The following is a 20,025-nucleotide window of genomic DNA, read 5'->3' on the forward strand; positions in this document are numbered from 1 at the left end:
GAATTAAACGTAAAGAGTAATACAGTATCAACACCGGTTTATCTCAAATTTATGAACGATACAATGTTAACGTGCTTATTTTAGCGGTTATTTAAGGAATAGATGTTGAGGTATTTTGTTGAGGTTATGAGGGTATAATGATGATGGAGCACGTGTAAATTATGTAACCCCGGCGAAGCATAAAATTCACACGGGCTCCATTATCATAATACCCTCATAACCTCAACAAAATAAACATCTATTTTTTATATTTACAGTTTTTCAAGTAGATGAATATTATTTTTTCCCGCGGCAGTTGCATTTTTTTAAATTAAAATACCCATATTTTTTCTCTCCCGTCATCATCAACGAATTCGATTGAACAGCTGATTGGAATCGAGTCATTCATATATTCCCGCCAAAAGTGGGGTCATGACCTCACGTTGCTACGCCATCGACTTTTCACGTAACAATAGAATCGCCGCGCGTGTTGTGCTAGCATTATACACTGATAATGATAATACTAGAAGGCATGGTTATTGAGTCCATGTCAGTGCAAACTGTAAATATTCAATTTTAATTTCAATTTTATCCTGTACAGTGTTAAAGTTTGTAAAAGGTTAGTTCTGGTATTGAACCGCCGAATTTCCCTATGCAATATCCGCGTAATATACCTAATAACTGAGTATAATAATTGAATGCCCTAAAAATGAACACTACTTTTATAATAAAAGTAATAATGATGAAGACAAGGAACTATAAACAATTTCAGAATTGTACTGTAAAATAGTAATTGATAAAAATTCGACGGTTTTATTTACACATTTAAAAGATATTATTTACTGTTAATTCACATTCAAAATGTATTATTACTACTACACATTCAAGAGATATTTACTAATAATACATATTTAAAAGATGTTATTTATCAATAAAGCAGATTTCTGATAATTCACTTTAAAAAGAATAATTACTAATAAGACAGATCTAACGCCATATGAGTGTTACCTGAGGAACATTCGCTCTTGAAAGTGCCCAGTGGCCCAAAGAGGATGAATACTGTCTAGTTGTGTCATCTGATTTCATCACACAGTTACCGCCTTGGTAGGAGAGGGAGCGACATAAAACAAAGGCCACACACAGCTCCATACATTGGTATTTCGTGGGCAGACGAAGTCGCATAAACTCATGGTAGAGTATCAAATGACCCCCACCAAATGGAATTGGTAGCATGTTAGTAGCACTCATCACTAGGCTCACCAACGTCATACAGACAAGGATTACGTTAGACCAAGTAAAATATCTTCTCCACATGCTGACGCCACAGATACCTTCTTAGAAGTTGGTCATACAAAATCGTAACATTGTGCGGCAATGTGAAGCATATATAGACATGCATAAGTTTCCTCAAGGGATTAAAGCCCCTATGGAAGATAGTCTCGCTAAAAAGTTTGTATATCCTCGGCAATAAAGTTTATTATTATTCTCGCATAAAATATGCATCCCTTTGTTGCATATCAAGGTTTGTTTACTTTCAAAATATTCAACCAGTTTGTTGTTTATGTACTGATAATCATCAACTACAGTATTTTATGTTTGTCATGTGAATTTTTGTTTATGCTCATATGAATTTTAAATGTATGCAGTATCTGCAAAGCTTGTTTATGGTGTAACACATGAACTAAAAAATCAACAAAAAGTTGTGATGTGTAACGGATATTGGTTCCGGTGTTGATTTGAACATGTTTATTGTTAATATAAAAACTTGATTAGGCACAGGTAATAACAACTTACCAACGCCTTATTCCATAATATATAAATAGCTGTTTACACATATATGTCATTGCAAACACAACTTAAACATGAAAATTAGTATACTTATAATCTATGACTATATTTTTATTTGCACACATTTAAAGTTGTATGTGCCGTGTTTCTCATATTTACGAATTAAGATATGTTTCTAATATGTCACCAAAAGTTACCGACATTTCCAGAATTACAATTCTTTCAATGCAATGGTTTTAATTTTATAAGTACACATAAGAGCTGAAAAATATTCATTTTGGCAGTAATGCCAAAATCATTGTATTAACATCTATAGCCAAAGGTGTAGGTAACACCATGAAACCAAATTCTGGTTACAATTTCATTTCACATTTTTTCAGCTTTATTTATAATAAGTAATAGTTAAGTGGTTTCTGCTGAAATGTCTCCATCTAAATACATACATACTTTATAACACAACAATTTAATACATGATTTCTCTATTGTAACTAGCGTTTATAAGGAATCAAAACTCACCCGAAAGAATTTCACGGCTTAATTTATTAAACCTTATGGTGTTCGATAGACTATTGAAGACAAAATAAAATGATAAAATTTTCGTCCCGTTACGGTACATAGAACTAAAAAGGTCGACAAGACGTGTATTTCCAAACAAAATCGGTGAAAGTTATAGTTTATATATAATATCCCGTTGTTTATTATCATTATAAACTTTATTCCATCAATTTATCTTCCTTAACATCTAAATGGGCTTAGTGGCCACATCCCAGTGTGTCTAGTACGGAAGCTTGGAGATACTAACGTTAAGTACAGATCGTTTAGAAACTTTCATAAGGATAAATTTCAGAAAGATCTGAAACAAATACCATGGTCTACTATTGAAACGTTTAGGTCCTTAATGATGGAATAAACTTTTTATGGAAGTGGTTATTGAAGACGCTGGCCCTGCAGGTAGGGCGTTAGAATTGTACCTGCTGCCCCTATTGTATGATCGTAAAAGGCGACTAAATTTAGGATCTTATCTTTTCTCTTCTTCCTAACTGACTTTATCTTTCCTAATGCCTCCCTTGGCACCGCCTCACTTTTGGCCTTGAGTTGAGCGTTCGCCCCTGTGAGGAAGGCTCTGGGTCCTGTCCCCTGGCCGAGACACACCAAAGTCTATAAAAGTGGTAGTTTCTGCTCCTGCTTAGCGTTCAGCATACAGAGAGTGGGACGACTGGTTCGCCCGTTGTCAGTATAATGTGACCGGGTGGGGTGTGTTGCTTGGTGTCTTCGGCGGCATGCTTCAGTGATATAGCACTATAAAAAGGGCAACAGTTCCACTATACAAGAAGACACAACACGAACATACCGCAGTCTCCCAGTACACTCACCTCGCACAACATACACGCAACACACCGCATACATGGGAGGCCGTCCTTACATGACCATAGCTGTTAATAGGACGTTAATAAATCAAACAAACAAACAAACAAAATTATTTGCAAAGACCTGACTGGTTTGATTAAACAACTTTAGACAATATTCGTACCAGAGGCCGTTTCAAGTGAAATGGTAATTTTTGAAAACTACAAACTATAGACATATTGTAGAAAATAATTTACTAAAAAATCTATGGATTTATGTGAGAGAGACGTTATTCCAAAAACACCATCTACAGCACCTAAAGTAAAGCTTTACCAATGTGATACTACCACTCTATCCCGCAGACATTTTTGTTTTAATAAAGATTTCATTATAGATGTCTTGGTAATATTCTCTGAAGCCAAACCTTTTATTTAAAATTTGTCTACACAGGATGTATATATACCATATTTTAACGGCTTATCATGGTATTGATGCCGAGATGACACTCAGGACCGTACACCATTTTATAACCATATGATCTATCAACCCTGTATGCTAATGAGATTTTGGACCCGGTAGCTAGTAGTTTGGGAAAAAGGCAGATTTTGACAATGTTTTCTAGGATTTCTCCAGTTGTGTTGCAGTTGAATGATACGTTAAATGAAAGATGAACATTTCTGAAATACGGGTTTGTATAATTTGTAATATGTTCTGCCCTGCAGGTAGGGCTTTAAAATTGTACCTGCTGCCCCTATTGCATGATCGTAAAAGGCGACTAAATTTAGGAACTTATCTTTTATCTTCTTTCTAACTGACTTTATTATTCCTAACGTCTCTCTTGACGCCGCCTCACGTTTGGCCTTTTTGTGGAACGCTTGCACCTGTGAGGCAGGCTCTGGGTTCTGCCCCTTGCCGAGACACGCTAAAGTCTATAAAAGTGGTAGTTTCTGCTCCTGTTTAGCGCTCAGTAGAGAAGGAGTAGGACGACTGGTTCGCCCGTTGTCAGTTTAATGTGACCGGGTGGGGTGTGTTGCTTGGTGTCTTTGGCGGTATGCTTCAGTGATATAGCACTATAAAAAGGGCAATAGTTTTACTATACAAGAAGACACTCTACCTTCATTTCTGAAGGTTTTGTTTCGCTTACTAATGATATTACCAACTTGAAACCTGTGAAGTTTTTGCGAGATACTGGGGCTTCTCATTCTTTGATATTAGATGGCGTAGTGCCTTTGTCTGAGGAGACCTCATGTGGTAGTAGTGTTTTGCTTCAAGGTGTAGCGTTAGGTTTTGTTAATGTTCCACTCCATTGTGTTTATTTACAGTCAGACTTGGTTACTGGGCCTGTCACCATTGGTGTTAGACCGGAACTTCCCATAGAGGGCGTGTCGCTCATTTTAGGCAATGACTTGGCTGGAGAGAAAGTTAGGGAAGATCCCTTAGTGTCCAGTATCCCTGATAAAACAGGTGGTGCTCAGACTATTCAACATGAATTTTCTGGTATTTTCCCTTCTTGTGCTGTAACTCGTTCAATGAGTAAGAAGAGTTGCAGTAGTTGAATATCATTATAGTCCAGGGTTAGGTGACACGTTCTTGGCTCATGATATAGAGGGTGTCGGGGGCAAGTGAGATCTTTTGAGCAATCCTGTAGACTTTGATGGTTGTTCCTAACACGGTACTTCTTTGGATGACATGATGAGTAAATCATCTTTATCCGGAGAGGAGCTTTTAGTAGAACAGGAAAAAGATCCTAAAATACCCTTATTGTGTAATCGGGCTTTGAGTGAGGAAGGGGCTGAGAAAGTCCCAGTTTGCTACTTCCGTAGGTCAGGTTTTTTTATTCGCACGTGGCGCCCCCTGATGTATCTCCAGAAGAAGACTGGAAGGTTGTCAATCAAATAGTTGCCCCACAAGGTATAGGCAAGGTATTCAGAGTTTGTCTCATGATATACCTATGGAAGGGCATTTAGGTGTGACCAAGCCTTATAACAGAATCTTAGATAACTTCTTTTGGCCCAAGTTGAAACGGTATGTGGCAGATTTAGGCCATGGGCTAGGAGGGTCCCACATGCCACCCCCCCCCCCCCCCCAAACCTCCGAACCAATATTTTTCTGAACCCTTATGACCCACTTATCACAAATCCAAATGTTAACATTGCTTAAGTTGGGATGAACTTCCGGTTGTGACGTCATCAAGATGGCCGCCATCTCGAATTTCACTAAAAATTGAAAAATAGTCATAACATTAACATTTTTCAACCGAAGTAGACAAATGAGGTACCAAAATGACCACAATAGAACAACAAATACATATCAGGACCAAAAAATCCAATATACGTAGTGATTTCTACGCAGGAAATGAAAAAATCGGATTTAAAGATCAAAAATGGTGATTTTTCAGCAAATTTTTCATATTTTGTTTGACGCAGCAAAAATGTTTCCCAACAGCAATCTATTATTTCTAATAAGTTTTTTGACCACTTGTCAATCAGTTTAAGCAACAAAAACAACCAAAACCAATGTTAACATCGTATAAGTTCCGGTAATGACGTCATCAAGATGGCCACCATCTCGAATTTCACTGAAAAATGAAAAATAGTCATAACATTGGCATTTTTCAACTGAAGTAGATAAATGAGGTATCAAAATGACCACAATAGAACAACAAATACATGTCGTGACCAAATAAGCCAATATATGTAGTGATTTGAACGCAGGAAATGAAAAAAAATAATATTTTAAGCTCAAAAATGGTAATTTTTCAGCATTTTTTCATATTTGGCTTGACGCAGCAAAATTGTTTCCCAACAACAAATTGTTATTCACAATCAGTTATTTGACCTCTTATCAATCTGTTAAAACAACAACAACAAAAATATATAGAAATGCAAAAAAAAGAATTATTGTTATACCCTCAATTTGATAGATTAGCAGCGTCTCAAAAATAACACAACACCTACTGATAGCGTAACAAATGTAACCTAAGCTAAGCCTGTGTTTCCGTTAATATCATTAACAGTTCCCAAAGCGTTTGTGTCTTTGAAAATGAGCACATTCATTGTTTATTTCCTATGCATAGCATAAGCAAAATGCCATATGGTTACTACAATATCACTAATATGTCTTTCACTGGTTCTCAATGATAACCATTATCATTGTGCGTGCTTTCTCGCCTCACTGACCTATCCACTGAAGAGACTCGGCATATCTGGTAGCTGGTACATGCAGTCCGAATCAGAGTACTCGAGATATCAGTATTCAATTCGTCGAAATGTGACACTGCATAACCAGTGTTGTTCTAGCCTTTTATGACCCATCCATGACCAGAGTTCATATCAGGAACAACAGGTTCAGGGATGTGGGATCTCTTTCAGATTCTAACATATCGTACGTATATGCTGTTTCAGACTTCTCCGGCATAATGGAAATTACACCAGATGCACATTCTTCCAATGGTGGAATTGGTTCTCTTAAGCACATAACTCCATAATTCGTATGAAGTACTATTCATCAATCTTGTGGACCCTCGTGCAACCATAAATGGCACTGGTGATATCATCGAGGTCATTAATGAGGGCATAAATGTTAAATGTTTTTCATTGGTCTGACTTTTCCCACTCCCTTGAAGGTGCTGGTTGTGTCACATCTGGTGTATGCGCAAAGAGACCATTGAAGACTCTCCAGTAAAAAGTTCTCTAAAGTGCTTTCCAGACTTGGCAAAGAGTGAAACTTCACTGCAGACCTCATTTATGACCTCAAAGAATCCACCTGTGCCACCTATGGTCACTGAGGTTCACAAGAATGAGGAATTGTGCTTCATACGAATTAAGGAGAACCAACTCAACCCTCCACAGAATGTTGATCTGGTGTCTTTTCCATCATGCCGGGGAAGTCTGGAACATCATATACGATATGTGAATCTAGGTGAAACTAGGTTGGAAACAGGAAGAGCTCCCACATCCCTGAAGCCGATGTTTCTGATCTTAACTCTGACCATGGACAGTTGACAAGTTAGAACCACGATGGTAACCCGGTAATGTAATGTCACATCAGGTCACCGAGGTCGAAGACGACACTCTGGCGAGAAAGCACGCACAACGAAAATGATAAGCATTAAGAACTAGTGAAAGAAATATGTGACACTGTAGTAACCATCTTATATCTTGCGTTATACACAGGAAATAAACAATGGATGTGCTCATTCTAAAAGACACAATATGTTTCGAAAAGTGTCATGGTATTTACGGAACTTTAATTTGATACCCTATAGCTATTAGTTAGCGTTTTGCTGTAATAATTCAGTTTGAGAGGCTACTAGTCTACAAAATTTCGAGCATGAAAATGGATTATTTTGAAGTCCCACTTAGATATTCAGCCAACTTTAAATTCAAATTTGTTAAGATATAAATCGTCAATAGCCAATGTTATATTCAGGAAATTCCAATACACCAGGAAACTGTAGTGTTAGCGGTTTGGAAAAAAATAACAATCATATGCCGCATCCGGTGATGTTTTGTAAACCAAATGATGGTATAACAAATCTCTGTTGCATTTCTATATATTTTTGTTGTTGTTGTTTTAACAGATTGATAAGAGGTCAAATAACTGATTGTGAATAACAATTTGTTGTTGGGAAACAATTTTGCTGCGTCAAGCCAAATATGAAAAAATGCTGAAAAATTACCATTTTTGAGCTTAAAATATTATTTTTTTCATTTCCTGCGTTCAAATCACTACATATATTGGCTTATTTGGTCACGACATGTATTTGTTGTTCTATTGTGGTCATTTTGATACTTCATTTGTCTACTTCAGTTGAAAAATGCCAATGTTATGACTATTTTTCATTTTTCAGTGAAATTCGAGATGGTGGCCATCTTGATGACGTCATAACCGGAACTTATACGATGTTAACATTGGTTTTGGTTGTTTTTGTTGCTTAAACTGATTGACAAGTGGTCAAAAAACTTATTAGAAATAATAGATTGCTGTTGGGAAACATTTTTGCTGCGTCAAACAAAATATGAAAAATTTGCTGAAAAATCACCATTTTTGAGCTTTAAATCCGATTTTTTCATTTCCTGCGTAGAAATCACTACATATATTGGATTTTTTGGTCCTGATATGTATTTGTTGTTCTATTGTGGTCATTTTGATACCTCATTTGTCTACTTCGGTTGAAAAATGTTAATGTTATGACTATTTTTCAATTTTTAGTGAAATTCGAGATGGCGGCCATCTTGATGACGTCATAACCGGAAGTTCATCCCAACTTATGCAATGTTAACATTTGGATTTGTGATCAGTGGGTCATAAGGGTTCAGAAAAATATTGGTTCGGAGGTTTGGGGGGGGGGGTGGCATGTGGGACCCTCCTAGCCCATGGCCTAATTTATTTAGGTCTTGTCATACTTGTCAGATGGTAGGGAAACCTAATCAGAAAATCCCTGTGGCACCTTTGCACCCTTTTCCGGTATTTGAGGAACCGTTTAGTGGAATCATTATAGACTGTGTAGGTCCTCTACCTAAAACTAAGTCTGGGAATGAGTATCTTTTAACTATTATGTGTGCTTCCACACGCTTTCCTGAAGCCATTCCACTCAGAAATATTAAGGCCCCTAACATAGTCAAGGCTTTGGTTTAACTCTTTACACTGGTTGGTCTTCCAAAAGCTGTCCAATCGGACCAAGGTTCGAATTTTATGTCTTGTATTTTTCAACAAGTCATGTACCAGCTCCAGATCAAGCAGTATAAGTCTAGTGCTTATCATCCAGAGTCTCAGGGTGGTTTAGATTGTTTCCATCAGACATTGAAGAATATGATGATATCTTATTGTTTTGAAAACAAAAGAGATTGGGACGAAGGTATACACATGTTGTTGTTTGGCGTTAGAGACTCTGTACAATAATCTTGTGGCTTCAATCCCTTTGAACTTGCGTTTGGACACACTGTACGTGGTCCTTTGAAAATTTTGAAAGACAAAATTTTGGACGAAGATTCTACAGTGAATCTCTTAGAGTGTGTGTGTAACTTTAAGCAAAGGTTGACAAGAATATGTGAATTGGCAAAAGAAAATTTGGTCGTTACTCAAACCAAAATGAAAACATGGTATGATAAAGATGCTCGTGCCAGAAGTTTTGATCCAGGTGACAAAATTTTGGCCTTATTACCAATACCGGGTCAGCCCTTGCAAACTAGATATTTTTGGACCTTAAATTTTTGAGAAAAAGGTCGATGATGTAATCTACATTGTACAAACTCCAGGGAGGCGCAAGAAAATTCAATTATGACATGTTAATATGCTTAAGAAATATGTAGATATAGAAGAGAGCAAGACCTCTCAACCTATTGTTACTTTGGCCTCTGTACCATCACAAAGTGAAAGTACAGCTGATATTTGTAAATTAGACTTAGATGGTGGTGTACAAGATGTAGTCTTAGACTGTGGTGTTATGTTACGGAACTCAGATGTGCCCGCGAACTTGGACATGGAACTATGTCATCTATCGGAAAATGAACGAAATGAACTGAAAGGTCTGATACTTGAGTTTAAAAAATTGTTTCCGGATACACCAGGCAAAACAGATGCTATCTATCACGACGTGGATGTGGGCGATACACCACTTGTCAAGCAACATCCTTACCGTGTCAATTCTTTGAAAGAAGAACATTTAAAGAAATAAATTCAATACATGTTGGACAATGATATTATTGAACCAAGCAAAGTGAATGGAACTCTCAGTGTATTCTGATGCCAAAGCCGGACAAGATATGCCGGTTCTGTACTGACTTCAGAAAAGTAATCTCTGTCAGCAAAACAGACTCTTATCCAATTCCAAGGATTGACTCGTGTATTGACAAAGTAGGCAAAGCCAAATCTGTAAGCAAGTTTGACCTGTTGCAAGGTTTATACCAGTACAAAGTTATGCCGTTCGGTATGAAGAATGCCCCGCCAACATTTCAATGTCTTCGACACGTGGGAGGACAATCTACGCGGTATTCGCGAATTCCTCGAGAGACTCACTACCATGAAATTGACTGTAAACTTACTGAAATTTGGATTTTGTCATGCAACTGTTTAATTTTCAGGTCATGTTGTAGGACAGTAGTAGGAAACATGTTGTAGGATGTAGTAGAAACAATTACAGATTTTTCCAACACCTAAAAGCAGGAGAGAGCTGATGAGATTTCTTGGTATGACTTGATACTACAGAAAATTTTGTCAAAATTTCTCTGTTATAGCAGCGCCACTTACTGCTTTGTCAAAGAAACATGTAAAATTTGTCTTGTCAGAAGAATGTAAGTCTACTTTTGAGAAATTGAAAACCATACTATCAAATTCACCAGTTCTGACTGCTCCAGATTTTAATATACAGTTTAAAGGTAGGTTTAGCCCAATGAAATATAAAAACCACTAAATTTAAATTTATTCTGTACATAGACATAATCTTCAGATCATTTTCAATGCATACAGTGAACAATATGGGTGGGCAGTTGCCTAGCTTGACCAGGAAAATACTCCTCTAAAATAGGCGAAGTCAAGCTCTACATAGAACATGACATATTTTTTCCACAACGAGGCCGCATCATCAAACGGAAGCGTGCAACAAAAAGTCAGATAGCAATGACAGTTTGCCACGGCATGTTTATTGAAAAAAATAACAACAACAAATCGAAGTGCGATGGACTGTTTATACATATCATGTAATCTAAAACACTTTATGTTACTTACATCACTCGCTAGCTTAGTACAACAAACATATATGTAATTAGTCTGCGGCTGTATGTGCGCTAGCATATGTGTTGAAACTCACCACGTGCAACACTAGTCCCAAGAGATCCGGGTAAGTTCCGCTTGAGATGTGGCTTCTGTTTCTTCTATTGCTACATGCCATTTCATTCATGTTTAGCGTTGATTTCAATCTGATTAAAATACAGATACTTATTATCTCTACATTTGATAAGAGGATCTGACAACATCCCATTAGGGGTCACGTTCTGGTGACCTTTGAAAATGGCCAATTAAATTGCTGCTGCCAGAATCTTGACTGGGGACGAAATAGTTTGAAAAAGCTGCCAGAATTATTTTCCTGTATATAGTCATCTCGCCCAAAGAGCACTCTGCACTACAGTTGTGCCCGTGTTGGTCTTCACCGACCACAACCCTTTGATAGTCATTGGGGAAACTTGTGAACTTAGAGTTTTTGGGATATATTTCGGTGACAGCAAAAATATCGCTGTCTAAACCTTTATTATCCATCTGATTTCATCAATTTTGTTTGGAAGACTATTAATATTTGTGTAGGTACATTTAAGTTTTTTCTTGTTCTTTTCTCATCGTTACTGTTCTGCGGTTCCATGGTGGGCCGCGTACCCAGTATATGAATTACCTCGATGATTTGTTAGTTTTCTGCTCGGCCTGATTTCGAAATTCAGTTTCTTCATCTCTTTCCTGTTTTGTTAAGTCATTATTGATGGAGATGTTTTGATACTTAGCGTGGTCATGGATTTTGTGTATATTTTTGAAAAAGGTTCTCTTGTCTTCAGCTGAACCAAAGCTGACCAGGATTGGTCTCCCCCTGGTTCCTGTTGCTTTTTCTTTATCATATTTCCCCAGCCTCACGACCTTTTTCACGCCATCCATTAATGTTGGCACTTGGCAGGCAGAGAGGATATCTCTGACTACTTGTTCGTCTGCTCTTTTTCGTTCCTTTGTGTCCTCGTTTACTTGTAAAGTGCCAACATTAATGGATGGCGTGAAAAGGGTCTTGAGGGAAGACAAGAGAGTCTTTTTTCAAAAATATACACAAAATCCATGACCACGCTAAGTATCAAAACATCTCCATCAATAATGACTTAACAAAACAATCACGACTTCGTGTATATTAGGCAAAATGAATAAATAAACTAATGATATAAGTATGTGTAGCGGACTATGTAGAAATATGTAGAGCATGGTCTTTACCGATTTTTATGGAGGCGTGTATCCGCGATTTCATTATAAAATCACTTTGATTCTCAAGATCACTGGAACACTATACCTTGGTAATCTTATCGGCAATCTCCGTAACTACGGGAGATAACTTTCACTGTGTATTGTAACGTTCGTTGTGTAATGTGCAGAGGTTAAGAACTGTCATTGGCTTTCTACATTTTATCACATGCTTCACCTTTTACACATACTTTATACTTGTCTTATTATTTCCCAAAGTCATGAATGGTTCAAAGACAGATTCTCAAAGAATATTTGATTCGATACTAGACGCCCACTGTTACACCCACCAGTTTCTGATACAATCGTTCTGCTAGAACCGTTAGCTTACAAACTTCGAATCTGATTGTATATGAAAACGTGATTGTTAGCTAAATTAATCCGATCCACATCATAAATGTATTTTAATCGCCGGTATTCAAACGAATATTGAAAGAATATAAGAATCTGCTTCAGGCTTGCGCGACAGTTTTACAAAATGTCAGCTACATAAGTAACGTTTACAGCTCAGTACTAGGATTAATCAGCACAAGGACGTGGATCCTTGATCAATATATATAAACACAGCTATATTTTATCAATATCAGATATCTACAGTTATATTACATTGTAGTAATTTTCATCCTATTGTAAATAGATATCATAGCGTCTCACTGGAACAAATTTTGAGATAACTTGATGGCCACGATCTTTTGTCTGTCGACTCACTGTGGTGTACCCGATCTGGAGTGGACACTTCAAGATGGCGGCCGGTTCAGAACGAAAAAGGTAGGTGTTGGATACAAAGTGAGGTTTCTGCAGAAATAAGGAGCCGATTTTTCCATAGCATGGCTAGATGTTGAGATAATTTGACAAGGAACACGCACATCCATTCCTCTGGATCCATCATTATGTTTTATGGTTGTATCACTGCTCAGAAATTGGCGTTAGTTGCGATTTAAAAATCGAAGCGTAATAATCATTGTAAACATGCGATTTTCGGACGTTTTGATGCTTATATACCGAATGTTTCATCACGTATATCACAAAATGGCGTTTCTACTTAATTCTGCTAAAGCACGACTCATTTGGTCAACTTATTAATTAGTTATCGATGTTTAAACAATTTCGCATTGACATGGAGTGGACCCTGAAAATTTACGATCTTTTGATCACGGAGTGGACTCGAAATTTTGGGTACTGAGTATACTTTTTGGATACGGAGTGGACACATTTGGATACGGAGTGGACAATTGTAAATGATAATAATTACACCCATTCATGTGTACGGTATGATATTCATACGAGTTGCATTAAATTACTTTCGTTTAACAATTATTGTATTAATTAATAATTGATGTTTGTAGGGACCATGAGTTCTATGCAGTAGAAAGGGCAAGGGGTGCGAGGTAACGAAGAAAAGGAAACGTGAGCAAGCCAGATGAACCTTCTCGAAAGCCGCTTTTTAGTTAGGGAATTTCACCGAGCCCACGACACCAAAATCCTTTCACGTGTTAAACGTGGATTCAATCTTTAAGACTGTGAATGAGTGTATTTAGGTCCAATTTTGTGAAAAACAATAATCAGTGTTGATCGATGCTATGAAAGAATAAAACAATTTCACTTGTAAAACAACTTGGTTTCTTTATCAAGTTAATCAACATACATGGACATGTATGATTATGATTTTTGCACAACAGCACCTAACCGAAAAAAAAACTTATCAGAGAACTTTCTCTTCTTGAGTCATTAAAAACTCCGGACAATATTTCGTAAAACTATGAAGTAATAAAATATTTCAAAGCCATGCTAAAGTAAATCATTATGATTCACTATTAATTGTGATGACAATATATAATACAAAATGATATTATGTGAAAATAAACACCGATAGTCGGCGAGAGCTCCACTCTAAAAAACTGAATATATTTCTGACTCCTGGTTACGTAAATTCTGAAAATCAAATGAAAATAAAAATTATATCTTTTAAGCATATGCAGTCATCAAAGTGAACTTGTGTCAAAAAGAAAAGTAAAGGACTAGCTATATTTTAATACAAAAAACATCTGTTCTGCAAATGTTCCAACCAAATACATGTATGTAAATATTAATCATGGGTTAGGATGTCCTTACGCAACGTGTCTTCAAAGGCCAGGGGCCCACCTGTACTGCTTGTCGCAGTGTCGACATGGATATTTCACAAAGTGATGGACACGCCTCTGCTATCGGCCCTAGTAAAATGTTTGTCACAGTTCGGACACTTTAACGCTTCCTGTCAATGGCTTTCCATGTGCCTCTTGAGATTACAATTGTGCAGTCCACTCCGTATCCAAAAAGTATACTACGTACCAAAAATTTCGAGTCCAATCCGTGATCAAAAAATCGTAAATTTTCAGGGTCCACTCCATGTCAATGCGAAATTGTTTAAACATCGATAACTAATTAATAAGTTGACCAAATGAGTCGTGCTTTAGCAGAATTAAGTAGAAACGCCATTTTGTGATATACGTGATGAAACATTCGGTATATAAGCATCAAAACGTCCGAAAATCGCATGTTTACAATGATTATTACGCTTCGATTTTTAAATCGCAACTAACGCCTATTTCTGAGCAGTGATACAACCATAAAATGTAATGATGGATCCAGAGGAATGGATGTGCGTGTTCCTTGTCAAATTATCTCAACATCTAGCCGTGCTATGGAAAAATCGGCTCCTTATTTCTTCAGAAACCTCACTTTGTATCCGACACCTACCTTTTTCGTTCTGAACCGGCCCCCATCTTGAAGTGTCCACTCCAGATCGGGTACACCACAGTGCGACAGGGTCAAGCAGACGCATGTTTTATGCATCAAAACTATTAATTTTCACTACAGTGAATGATGATAATAAAGAAACTGCCAACTTACGCTTAATCAGTGAGATACATTTCTAATCTAAACATTTTGACAGAAAAATCGTAAGAAAAAGACCGCTGTCAAATGGAAGTAACACTTCAGTATTGTAGGGGAGGTAACTCTAAGTTTAAATTGGATTAAAGTTGAAAAATAAGTTAAAATCAAAATATGCTACTCTGCTATAACAAATCAATGTAAACAAAATAGATATACATAATATTATTTTGGAAAATATTTAAATATTAAAAATAAAATAAGATTTTCATCATTTTTTAAAATGTTAAATGATGACATTACTTTTACCAAAAGAAATATACAATGAATTTAAGACTTGCTTTTTAATAATAGTCAATAAAAGGTAAAACTGGTAAATGATTTCTTAAAGGCCCACTACCTTTCCGAAACGGCTATCATTTTTTTAAATGGGAATGTAAAACGAAATTGATAATTTTGTAGAGTCGCAAAAGTTATTAACTTACCGTTTATACTACATTTATCATCACCTTCTGAACAAAATTATTCAAAATAAATAAAATGTAAATTTTTTAACGCGGGTCGTCTTATGTTTCCCGCCGTCGTCCTTATTACCGCGCGGTAGTTGAATATCACTGCGCCAGACGCCAAAACAGCGAAATGAATCTTCATTGTTAACATAGATTATAGAGGGAATCTTGCATTTATTTGGTGTTGTAACCTCCTTTTAGGCCATCAATACACATTTTCTAATGTTATTGTTGTTTTTTTAAGAAACTTCAAATTTTGGTTTCGGAAAGGTGGTGGGCCTTTAAAATGAAATGAAAGGGGTGATTTATTTTATTAAATTCCATATATATAAATCTTTTTCTTATTAATAATGATTGATGTCATGTCTCTTTCTTATTAATAATGATTTCATTTGTTTGTTCAAATGAAAATAACTTGTCATTGATTTATTCAAGGTCGCATGAGTTAGATAGTCTAAAATATTTCAAGAAATTTTTGTTAATTAATAAGAGTTATAGAGACCTGTCTTTAGGGCTGTAACAAGTTGGGATGAATGGCTACAAAAAGTGTTTAAATGAATAAACTTAATTAAAGGTCACATGGATCAAAAAGGCAAACATGTTTAACTGACTTCTTGTCATTAGCTAAGATGCCAATTGACTTTATAAAGTATGGAACTGTAAAAATTTTAATATAAAGTACAGGGCTTCTAATTATGCCCAAATAATTTATTTATCATGTTGAACATAATTCAAACAATGTCACAGGAGTCAAATACGCTATTTTTTTAACAACTTCATATCAATATTATAGCTAACAAGCTTAAAGACCCGATATTTAACATGTATTATAATTCATCGAAAAATTAGAGATGCAACTCCTGAGCCAGGTACTAAATGGTACATTCTAGGTTCATCTGGTGCTGCTGGTTGCCGACATGTTTCGGACTTAAAGGCAGGCCGTCATCAGGGCACAGCTTACATTGATATTTTTTACTGTATTATATTTATTAGTATTAAGTAAATACAAATTCGTCCTTAAGATTAATGACTTTGTTTTAATTATAAAAAAGTCTAGTCTTGTGACCAATGCGTTCCATTGCACCCATGTATTTACTTTCAGTCACAATGAGGAAATTTTATAACGTGCATGAATAAATTAAACTAACATAGGTAGCAAAAACCACAAGGAATCACTTTAACAAACGACTTAAAAGGTTATTAGGTTATTTGGTGGAGGACAGATGGCAGAAAAATGTCAGTCTATGTCAAAGTTAAAGTTTGTTGAAGTCTTTTTAGTATAAAACACCGGGAAAACTTAGTTCATTATCATAAAAGGTCAAGTGTTCCTGATGAATATATTGTCATTAAATCTATTTTAATGGTAAATTATAGAAAATATATAGCACGGCAGTAAAATTAAGAAACCTGGTGTAATTATTACTATGATTGATATGCATTAAGTCTGCCTTTGGGACAAGATATTTGAAGAATATACATAAATGGACTTAGAGGAAACTGTTGTATGATTTATCTTAATTAATAAAATATCATTCAGGTTTGAAATTGAGACCATTTTGTCTGTTTCATGAATTTTTAACAACGCCTCCTTCAGTACTTACAGTACTTTGATTTAAAATAATAATCTTGTACGTGTTTTATCGATTTTTGATCTAGACCCATCAAACGTGTTTTTATCGATTTTTGATCTAGACCCATGAAACGTTTAAAATGCACAAAAAGGTGTTAATCACATATATCTGCAATGTATATATATATCTACACGCAGGGGCGGATTCAGGTTTTGAGGTTAGAGGGGGCGTGTGACCAAGCAAATCAGGCGAGGGGTCTGGGGGCCGCCTAGGCCCCCAGAAGCTCTAGAATAAATGGTGCAAAATCCTGCATTCTGAGGATTTCATGAACAAATTTTCCAGAAAATAATTGAAGCCATTTAATGATGTTTATTTATGGTTTTCGTGTCAAGTGTCATATTTTTTATTTGAAGTTTTGATTTAAATTTTTACTTACAGAATTGCAATATCAAAATCTTAATATTTATATGGACATAAAGCGATGAAGGGTGCGGGTCTGGGGGCCGCCTAGGCCCCCAGAAGCCCTCGAATAAATGCTAATAAATCCTGCTTTCTGAGGACTTCATGTACACTTTTCCCAAAAAATATTTGAAGCCATGTAAAAATGTTCGTTTATTATTTTTGACGTCTAATGTCATATTTTGAATATAAAGTTACAGAATTGCACTGCCTAAAATCTAAATATTTGTAGAGGCACGAAGCAAAGAAAAGGATGGGGGTCTGGGGGCCGCCTAGAACGAATATACGTACCCGGCCTACTATGCATTTACATATTATTTTTGTCCAAAACAAACATAAATACCATGCTTACTATCTACCGTACCGCTCATAAAACGTCAAAATCACATTTTCTGAACTTGCCGTAAAAATTCCCTTCTGAAAGACCTTCATATGTATAATGTAAACAAATAATGCCTCGATGATGAGAATTTGATATTTTATGTGGTTCGTTTTTATTGCCTAGTAGGTAAGCTATATCAAACAAGTACGATAAAATGTAAAACAAACGTTTTATAATGGTTTACATAATCATCACTTTGCTCCATTTGCAGTAATAAGGAACAATTGTAGCTCTAAAGAAGACACCATTTTCAGTCTAAAATACTTTTGAGCTACAATATTGCAGCTAGGGGTCGCCTATTGAAGGTTTTTATAGGACTAATAAAAATGTATGTGAACTTTTTAACGATATAAGCTTTTACTTTTATACATTATTTGTCGGATTAGATAATTTATTTTCACTAACATACACAATCTTCATAATTCGTGTATTGGACAATGACAGAAAAGTAGGCTAGTGGTCTGTCTATGGCCAGACGCTGCCTGGAATTATTACTATCATCCTGTTTTCTAATAGGGAGCCTTTTGTCATGTGCATTAATTTTTTAACATCGTTTGTCCCATCTTATAACATTATCGGTAAGATATGTTTTTGTTGAAACAAAAAAGGAAGGCATCTGGCCATGGTGTGCACCCAGACCCCTAGAAGCTCTCATTTTCTGTCGCATTTGGTTCTCCATTTGGTTTGATTTTCCACTTTTTTCTTTACACACATTTTCTTAGGACAAATAAAAAGCTTCTAGAAGCATTCGACGTCAGTAGTAATCTTGTAACTGGCGTTTTGAAAGTACGCACACATTTGTGAATTGATAGTCGGATTTAATACATGACTTTAATGCTGAATCAAAAATGTGTATTATATCATTTACAACCTAGAAAACGAAGGGCATGACATATAGTCAACCAGCGAAGACTCATGGCCAGCTACAATTCCTTATACCCACCCCTCCCCCTTTTCTTTTATTTGCTATGGATATCGAGATATAACCTGTCAATATTGAATATTAATGACAATAAATTATCTAATATATTGGGATTTTATCGGGTTTTTTTTTAGGAAAAAGTAAACACTTGAAGGAATTTACATTGTACCTTTTAAGCGATGGAGATAAAATCTATGTTCATGCATGTATGTACCACAAAGTCGAATACATTTAGATTTTAAAATGATAACATCAAACGGTAAAGGTAGGAAATGGAGCTTTCTGTCAAATTCTCACTCTTTATCTAATTCCTTATTTTTTCCCCTTTTCCTTTCTCCCTCTATTTTTTCTTTCTTCCTTCTTTTCCTTCCCTCCCCTCTTTCTTTTTCCCTTTTTCTCTTTTTTTCTCTCTCCTATTTTAGGGGGGGCGTACGCCGGGTCCGCCCCCCTAGGGATCCGCGCCTGACACGATTAAACGTCAAATATTGTTCAAAAGACGAGTAGCGTTAATGCTATGTCGGCGGTGGAGCATCTTTAAATGTAGGCATGACAATAAAATATGAATTTTTATTATTTTATTCTATATATTGTATCTGGGTGCATTGCACGACTAGTTTACCTGTAAATGTACTGTAATATTGTGTATAGTGCATGATTCGGTCAACAGGTGTAAATGTAAGCTTCACACTCAATTATATGATGTATGTAAGACAACCTGCGTTATCGTAAATTAACAATCATTTGTTTCCCTTTTAAAAAATTATGGTGGTATTAAGTAAAGTATTATAACAGGAGGAAATTAATGTGCTGCTAGCCGGGCTCGAACCCGCATCCCTGGACTAACAATATTATGTAGAGCTACTGGTCGCCGCTCAGTGCATCGATTTAATCATTTTAATTTCGGATATAAAACCTATTCCATGTAAAAGATTAAGTTTAAGACACATTTAGAAATGATCTTTCGCGTGGGTATAATAACAGGGAAGAAATACACAAAGAACACCTTTACTTCCGCAACCTGTCAGTCATTTTCCCTCCATGTGACGTCATTATTGTGTCTGGCACATGTTACCCAGAATGCACTATCAAATCAAAAACAATGTCGATCGTCATGAAGTGAAAGAACGGATAGGAGGGTAAGAAAAAATCCTATGTCATCTAGGTGAGATTTGAGACCATCATCCTTTTATTTATAGTGCATATTGATTA

The 20,025-nt window shown here is 36.1% G+C and overlaps 1 protein-coding gene across 1 annotated transcript in view; it reads left to right on the forward strand.

The window, feature by feature from the left end:
* The first annotated feature begins 19,900 nt into the window (after positions 1-19,900).
* The window catches only part of LOC138309243 (pumilio homolog 2-like), a 37,644-nt gene continuing 37,519 nt past the window's right edge, over positions 19,901-20,025 (forward strand). Inside the window, 1 exon segment of the mRNA XM_069250397.1 lies at positions 19,901-19,978. The gene's annotated coding sequence lies outside the window, so the exon portion shown is untranslated.

This window comes from Argopecten irradians, chromosome 15 (assembly GCF_041381155.1).
Source record: "Argopecten irradians isolate NY chromosome 15, Ai_NY, whole genome shotgun sequence".
NCBI classification, from domain to species: Eukaryota; Metazoa; Mollusca; class Bivalvia; order Pectinida; family Pectinidae; genus Argopecten; species Argopecten irradians.